Source organism: Oncorhynchus nerka, linkage group LG8, assembly GCF_034236695.1.
Source record: "Oncorhynchus nerka isolate Pitt River linkage group LG8, Oner_Uvic_2.0, whole genome shotgun sequence".
Lineage (NCBI taxonomy): Eukaryota > Metazoa > Chordata > Actinopteri > Salmoniformes > Salmonidae > Oncorhynchus > Oncorhynchus nerka.
Window position 1 is genome coordinate 44100907 of NC_088403.1, and position 9211 is coordinate 44110117.

The following is a 9211-nucleotide window of genomic DNA, read 5'->3' on the forward strand; positions in this document are numbered from 1 at the left end:
AGCCCTACTGGTCTGGACCAGACAGATTCCATAACATCATGAATATTGATGTTGGCTAGGAGACTGAGTGGTCAAGCAGCAAGCTGACCCCTAGCTTTACAGCCCCTAGCTAACAGTAATTTATGATCCTTATAACGGTCAACATACACTGACTCAGTTTTACCTCATTTCTATCAGCATTTTAAATGTGCAACTAGAGGGAGAGAAACATTGTAGACCACCTTTACTCCACACACAGAGACGTGTACAAAGCTCTCCCTCACCCTCCAATTTGGCAAATCTGACCATAATTCTATCTTCCTGATTCCTGCTCACAAACAAAAAATTAGAGCAGGAAGCACCAGTGACTCGGTCTATAAAAAAGTGGTCAGATGAAGCAGATGCTAAACAACAGGACTGTTTCGCTAGCACAGACTGGAATATGTTCCGGGATTCTTCTGAAGGCATTGAGGGGTGCACCACATCAGTGACTGGCTTCATCAATAAGTGCATCGAGGATGTCGTCCCCCACAGTGACTGTACGTACATACCCCAACCAGAAGCCATGGATTACAGGCAACATTCGCACTGATCTAAAGGGTAGAGTTGCCGCTCTCTGCGGGACTCTAACCCGGAAGCTTTTTAGAAATCCCGCTATGCTCGACGAACCATCAAACAGGCAAAGCGTCAATACAGGACTAAGATCGAATCATACTACATCGGCTCCGACGCGTCTCGGGTGTGGCAGAGCCTGCAAACTATTACAGACTACAAAGGGAAGCACAGCCGAGAGCTACCCAGTGACACAAGCATACCAGACTTTCTGAATAACTAACACTGCAACATGCATGAGAGCATCAGCTGTTCCGGACGACTGTGTGATTACACTCTCTGCAGCCGATGTGAGTAAGACCTTAAAACAGGTCAACATTTACGAGGCCACAGGACCAGACGGATTACCAGGACTTGTACTCCGAGCATGCGCTGACCAGCTAGCAAGTGCCTTCACTGACATTTTCAACCTCTCCCTGTCTGAGTCTGTAATACTAACATGTTTCAAGCAGACCACCATAGTCCCTGTGCCCAAGAACACTATGGTAAAAGCGTGGCCGCGGCCACTCTAATCTGGTGGTCCCAGCGCGCACGACCCACGTGGAGTTCCAGGTCTCCGGTAGCCTCTGGAACTGCCGATCTGCGGCCAACAAGGCAGAGTTCATCTCAGCCTATGCCTCCCTCCAGTCCCTCGACTTCTTGGCACTGACGGAAACATGGATCACCACAGATAACACTGCTACTCCTACTGCTCTCTCTTCGTCCGCCCACGTGTTCTCGCACACCCCGAGAGCTTCTGGTCAGCGGGGTGGTGGCACCGGGATCCTCATCTCTCCCAAGTGGTCATTCTCTCTTTCTCCCCTTACCCATCTGTCTATCGCCTCCTTTGAATTCCATGCTGTCACAGTTACCAGCCCTTTCAAGCTTAACATCCTTATCATTTATCGCCCTCCAGGTTCCCTCGGAGAGTTCATCAATGAGCTTGATGCCTTGATAAGCTCCTTTCCTGAGGACGGCTCATCTCTCACAGTTCTGGGCGACTTTAACCTCCCCACGTCTACCTTTGACTCATTCCTCTCTGCCTCCTTCTTTCCACTCCTCTCCTCTTTTGACCTCACCCTCTCACCTTCCCCCTCTACTCACAAGGCAGGCAATACGCTCGACCTCATCTTTACTAGATGCTGTTCTTCCACTAACCTCACTGCAACTCCCCTCCAAGTCTCCGACCACTACCTTGTATCCTTTTCCCTCTTGCTCTCATCCAACACTTCCCACACTGCCCCTACTTGGATGGTATCGCGCCGTCCCAATCTTCGCTCTCTCTCCCCGCTACTCTCTCCTCTTCCATCCTATCATCTCTTCCCTCTGCTCAAACCTTCTCCAACCTATCTCCTGATTCTGCCTCCTCAACCCTCCTCTCCTCCCTTTCTGCATCCCTTGATTCTCTATGTCCCCTATCCTCCAGGCCGGCTCGGTCCTCCCCTCCTGCTCCGTGGCTCGACGACTCATTGCGAGCTCACAGAACAGGGCTCCGGGCAGCCGAGCGGAAATGGAGGAAAACTCGCCTCCCTGCGGACCTGGCATCCTTTCACTCCCTCCTCTCTACATTTTCCTCTTCTGTCTCTGCTGCTAAAGCCACTTTCTACCACTCTAAAGTCCAAGCATCTGCCTCTAACCCTAGGAAGCTCTTTGCCACCTTCTCCTCCCTCCTGAATCCTCCTCCCCCTCCCCCCTCCTCCCTCTCTGCAGATGACTTTGTCAACCATTTTGAAAAGAAGGTTGACGACATCCGATCCTCGTTTGCTAAGTCAAACGACACCGCTGGTTCTGCTCACACTGCCCTACCCTGTGCTCTGACCTCTTTCTCCCCTCTCTCTCCAGATGAAATCTCGCGTCTTGTGACGGCCGGCCGCCCAACAACCTGCCCGCTTGACCCTATTCCCTCCTCTCTTCTCCAGACCATTTCCGGAGACCTTCTCCCTTACCTCACCTCGCTCATCAACTCATCCCTGACCGCTGGCTACGTCCCTTCTGTCTTCAAGAGAGCGAGAGTTGCACCCCTTCTGAAAAAACTTACACTCGATCCCTCCGATGTCAACAACTACAGACCAGTATCCCTTCTTTCTTTTCTCTCCAAAACTCTTGAACGTGCCGTCCTTGGCCAGCTCTCCCGCTATCTCTCTCAGAATGACCTTCTTGATCCAAATCAGTCAGGTTTCAAGACTAGTCATTCAACTGAGACTGCTCTTCTCTGTATCACGGAGGCCCTCCGCACTGCTAAAGCTAACTCTCTCTCCTCTGCTCTCATCCTTCTAGACCTATCGGCTGCCTTCGATACTGTGAACCATCAGATCCTCCTCTCCACCCTCTCCGAGTTGGGCATCTCCGGCGCGGCCCACGCTTGGATTGCGTCCTACCTGACAGGTCGCTCCTACCAGGTGGCGTGGCGAGAATCTGTCTCCTCACCACGCGCTCTCACCACTGGCGTCCCCCAGGGCTCTGTTCTAGGCCCTCTCCTATTCTCGCTATACACCAAGTCACTTGGCTCTGTCATAACCTCACATGGTCTCTCCTATCATTGCTATGCAGACGACACACAATTAATCTTCTCCTTTCCCCTTCTGATGACCAGGTGGCGAATCGCATCTCTGCATGTCTGGCAGACATATCAGTGTGGATGACGGATCACCACCTCAAGCTGAACCTCGGCAAGACGGAGCTGCTCTTCCTCCCGGGAAGGACTGCCCGTTCCATGATCTCGCCATCACGGTTGACAACTCCATTGTGTCCTCCTCCCAGAGCGCTAAGAACCTTGGCGTGATCCTGGACAACACCCTGTCGTTCTCAACTAACATCAAGGCGGTGGCCCGTTCTTGTAGGTTCATGCTCTACAACATCCGCAGAGTACGACCCTGCCTCACACAGGAAGCAGCGCAGGTCCTAATCCAGGCACTTGTCATCTCCCGTCTGGATTACTGCAACTCGCTGTTGGCTGGGCTCCCTGCCTGTGCCATTAAACCCCTACAACTCATCCAGAACGCCGCAGCCCGTCTGGTGTTCAACCTTCCCAAGTTCTCTCACGTCACCCCGCTCCTCCGCTCTCTCCACTGGCTTCCAGTTGAAGCTCGCATCCGCTACAAGACCATGGTGCTTGCCTACGGAGCTGTGAGGGAACGGCACCTCAGTACCTCCAGGCTCTGATCAGGCCCTACACCCAAACAAGGGCACTGCGTTCATCCACCTCTGGCCTGCTCGCCTCCCTACCACTGAGGAAGTACAGTTCCCGCGCAGCCCAGTCAAAACTGTTCGCTGCTCTGGCCCCCAATGGTGGAACAAACTCCCTCACGACGCCAGGACAGCGGAGTCAATCACCACCTTCCGGAGACACCTGAAACCCCACCTCTTTCAGGAATACCTAGGATAGGATAAAGTAATCCTTCTCACCCCCCTTAAAAGATTTAGATGCACTATTGTAAAGTGGCTGTTCCACTGGATGTCTTAAGGTGAACGCACCAATTTGTAAGTCGCTCTGGATAAGAGCGTCTGCTAAATGACTTAAATGTAAATGTAAATGACCACCGACCCGTAGCACTCACGTCTGTAGCCATGAAATGCTTTGAAAGGCTGGTCATGGCTCACACCAACACCATTATCCCAGAAACAGTAGACCCACTCCAATTTGCATACATCTCCACAGATGATGCAATCTCTATTGCACTCCACACTGCCCTTTCACACCTGGACAAAAGGAACACCTATGTGAGAACGCTATTCATTGACTACAGCTCAGCGTTCAACACCATAGTGCCCTCAAAGCTCATCACTAAGCTAAAGACCCCGGGACCAAACACCTCCCTCTGCAATTGGATCCTGGACTTCCTGACGGGCCGCCCCCAGGTGGTAAGGGTAGGTAACAACACATCCGCCACTGATCCTCAACACGGGGGCACCTCAAGGGGTGCGTGCTCAGTCCCCCCCTGTACTCCCTGTTCACTCATGGCCAGGCACGACTCCAACACCATCGTTAAGTTTGCTGATGACACAACAGTGGTAGGCCTGATCACCGACACGATGGGAGGATGTCAGAGTCCTGACCGTGTGGTGCAAGGACAACAACCTTCCTCAAGGTGAACAAGACAAAGGAGATGATTGTGGACTACAGGAAAAGGAGGACTGAGCATGCACCCATTCTCATCGACGGGGCTGTTGTGGAGCAGGTTGAGAGCTTCAAGTTCCTTGACGTCCACATCACCAACAAACTAACATGGTCCAAGCACACCAAGACAGTCGTTAAGCGGGCACGACAAAACCTATTCCCCCCCAAGAGACTGAAAAGAGTTGGCATGGGTCCTCAGATCCTCAAAAGGTTTTATAGCAGCACCACTGAGAGCATCCTGATGGGTTACATCACCACCTGGTATGGCCTCCGACCGCAAGGCACTACAGAGGATAGTGCGTATGGCCCAGTACATCACCGGGGCCAAGCTTCCTGCCATCCAAGACCTCTATACCAGGCGGTGTCAGAGGAGGGTCCTAAAAATAGTCAAAGACTCCAACCACCCTAGTCATAGAGTGTTCTCTCTGCTACCGCACTGTACTGGAGCGCCAAGTCTAGGTCTAAGAGGCTTCTAAATAGCTTCTACCCCCAAGCCATAAGACTCCCGAACAGCTAATCAAATGGTTACCCAGACTTCTACCCCTGCCGGAACTCTCTGTGATTATCTATGCGTAGTCACTGTAATAACTCTACCTACATGTACATATTACCTCAATTACCTCGACACCGGTGCCCCCGCACATTGACTCTGCGCCGGTTCCCCTTGTATATATCCCCGCTATTGTTATTTACTGCTGCTCTTTAATCATTTATTATTCTTATCTCTTACTTTTCTTATTTTCTTAAAACTGCATTGTTGGTTAAGGGCTTGTAAGTAAGCATTTCACTGTAAGGTGAAACGCTACACCTGCTGTATTCGGCGTATGTGACAAATTAAATGTAATTTGACTTATAGGGTAAGTCCCAAATGGTACCCTAATCCCTATTTATCACACTACTTAAAGTAGTGCTCCATATAGGGGAAAGGGTGCCATTTGGGATGCATCCATAGTATAGTTAAGTAATATGGCACGAGAGGGTGTGGTATATTGGCCATATACCACAAACCCCCAAGGTGCCTTATTGCTATTATAAACTGGTTACTAACGTAATTAGAGCAGTAAAAACAAATGTTTGTCATACCCGTGGTATACGGTCTGATATATCATGGCTGTCAGCCAATCAGCATCCAGGGCTCAAACCACCCAGTTTATAATTGGCCTCATCACACTAACTCTAAAGTTATGTGATACAGCCTTTGCTTTCACCTATCTAATCTTGTTGGATCAGAGGTTACCGGTCTGATTACCTTAATTACAGTGTAATGACAATGTAAGTACACATTGTTATATACGACTATCTGCAATATGTTAATTCAACCATTAAAGGTCTAACTCTAAGAGGAGTACTTGCCCTAGTAAGGTTTCTTTGTATGCTACAACAGCATTGAATGTTTTGAGAGCTGAAAATGTGAATGGGATATGCTACTCTAAACTTGCTGAAGGGCTAGGAGTGATTGCTTGTACAGGTCTACTAGTATGGGTTTATGCTACGCTGCAGAAACATTTTCGAGCCGAACTCAGGCAGAGAAGCAGTCTTTACATGTCACCATGCACCCTCACTGAGCAGGCCGAGCAGGTGTCTGTGTGTCTGTCTGTCTGTCTGTCTGTCTGTCTGTCTATCTATCTATCTATCTATCTATCTATCTATCTATCTATCTATCTATCTATCTATCCCACAGAGCCTTAATGACACAATTAAATCAATCAGTGGCTTGATTGGAATGCTCCTTGAGTGTGTGTGAAAGAGAGAGAGAGAGATAGAGAGAGAGAGAGAGAGAGAGAAAGAAAGAGAGAGAGAGAGAGAGAGAGAGAGAGAGAGAGAGAGCACCTGGATGTTGCATCCCTCAAGTGTTTTTCTGAGGAGGTAGGGTACAAGACAGTAAGAGACAGGAAACCTAAATTATCATAAAAATCATGAATTCTTCCCACTGAATCCAAGCCCAACACTCTATCTTGATTTTTAACAGCATCTAAAGATGGCACACTCTGTCCCTCAAATGATGGCACTTATTGAAAAGTGTTAAAATATCCAATAATAAGATACCTTTTAGGGAGCTAGAGTGTATCTAGTTAAAGTTGGACTGTTTGCTTCAGGTGGGAAATCCCAAACTAGACTGCAAGCTGAAAATGTCAAAAAAAAGAAAAGTAAGGCTGTACACTTATCACATTACATTGATTTCCTGTGGACACATCTAAAGTGTTGAATCAAACTATGGTATGTAGTAGGCCTATGAAAACTGGACATTTAAACATGTCTAAAACATGTTCTGTCGCTATGGGGTTTGAAACACAGCGACGGGAGTCTCGCTCTTCTCCGGTCACCACAGATGACACGTCTGCCTGTTATCTGGAGAGGAATTTCCTGCTCTCCCTTATGATGTGCGTCAATAACGTGCAACCATTTTCAGTCGCTCTTTCCCCTGCCTTCTCTCTCGCGGCCATCTCAATTAAACAGCCACATTAATGAAATAAATAACTATCAACAAACAATGCGCGGACGCCTAGTCTACATAACGTCCAAAAAACGAGATTAGATTAGTCATTTTCGCAGCTGCTCTTTAGCTGTTAAAATATGATTAAATCCCCTAAGTGAACATAGTAACACGATTGTTTAATCTCAAAGCCGTTGACGAGTCACGGTCGTTGCCTACTCTCTGTGTGTCATGTATATCGCTCCCCCATGCTCCATCCATTTTGTTCCTAAATTTTCTATAACAAAAGACTGAAAGGGAGGGGAAAAGACATGAGTGTTGCGGGGAGAAATCGGAGAACGAGAAAAGTGCCATCATGGATTTCATCTTGAATTTCGCTGCCAATCTCCCCATCCATCCCCCTCAAACTAAATCAAACATGATCACATTTTATCCAGCACACGTAGGCTACAGAAAACAACCCTATAACTTATATCAACCGCCGGGAAACAACTTGTATTTTCAGAATGAGATGTTGCACGCAACACACTTGCTACTTTCTTGCGAAATCACTGTAGCCCAAAAGGAGAGAGGTAGCCTATGGCTACAGTGAAGCTTGCACTCGTAAGAGGTGACGCTAGGACAAGTTTACCGGTTGTAATAGTAGTAGCCTTGTAATAGTCGTAGTAAATATAGTAGTAGCATAGTGGGAGGACTATGGTTTTAAAAAACCGTTGGATAGGCCTACAGCTGGATAGGTGTAGCCTGGACGAATAGACTAGGCTACCTATTTAGGCTACATCTGGTTAAATTGGTCATCTTAAAAACAATGTGCCGTACGTAATGCGTCTCCAACAAAATAATTATCCTGGTTTATCGTCTCTACCTAGAATGTTGTTGCGTTGCAGCTTTGTAAATCACACTCGAACATGTAGTTAACCCAAAAATAAAACGGATAATCAAAAAACATAACGATTGATCAAATTTGCAACTTATTTTTGTCAAAAGCTACGATATATGTTTTAATGTTGTGAATTAAACCCGATGTGTAGGCCTATGCATGGATGAATGCAATTGCCATATCTTCTGCAGTAGCCAATGATTGTATTTCTTAGGCTATAGCAATACATTTAATACAGAACTTTGTGTTAGTTTATAGGTTAGCCTACTTGTGCGTTCACTTTAGTTGACTTTTAGTGCACTTCAAATAGCATAACGTAATTCAATTTACCATTTACAAACAATTTTTACGGTGTAGGCATACGTTATCCGACAATTCAAGTAGTACATTTTAGGCCCCAAGTTATAACTGAAACTAATCCATCGTGATATATAGAATCCGTTCTCACTTTTGTCATGTCACCGTATAGGGCTAACGCATGCAGACGGTCGGCCACGCGCGCACATACAACACCGGCTTCATACATGACACACAGAAAAGTGCCGAAGAGTGCATGGGAACATACATGCAGCACACACACACGCCACACACTATAGTGCAACCCGCCAATCACTCTCAACAATCCACTCACAATACAAACACATTTCGATTTCGTTGGACGGTGTATACCATGTGTATCCCGTAGCCTACATACCGACTAATAAAACTTGAAACATAAAAACTGTAATGTGTGTAAAAAAATATATGTTTTTAAAAGGCGAGATAAAATGGAGCTACAATGCGCTTCAATCACTGCAACTATAGGGTGATTACACGGATTTGCAAAAAGAAAAAGTCGTCGTCAGATATTTGTTGTTCATGGAGACAACAACAAACGCGACAAATACAACAATTTTGGAGAGGTTTTACTATAGTGCTACACAACCGCAGTTCCATACCACCCTATATAAAAGTGCACATGTAAACGTATGGATAGTATATATTGTAAATTAACTAGATATTTATGATGAAAGTAAGACTCTATGTACTTACGGGAGAGGCGGCGGGCGGATTAATGACAGGACACGTCATGATTACGTTTCACTTGAATTAAATACATTACGAGTTGGGGAAAAAATGGAAATCAGGGGTTGTTGTATACAAGCATACGCCGTTTTCCCCCTCCCTTAGCTCACCCTGTTCTCCTCCTCCCTTTCGCTCTCTCTCACAC

The 9211-nt window shown here is 47.1% G+C and overlaps 1 protein-coding gene across 1 annotated transcript in view; it reads right to left on the reverse strand.

The window, feature by feature from the left end:
- The window catches only part of LOC115133363 (zinc finger protein 219-like), a 28711-nt gene extending 19500 nt beyond the window's left edge, over nucleotides 1–9211 (reverse strand). Inside the window, 1 exon segment of the mRNA XM_029666510.2 lies at nucleotides 9034–9211. The gene's annotated coding sequence lies outside the window, so the exon portion shown is untranslated.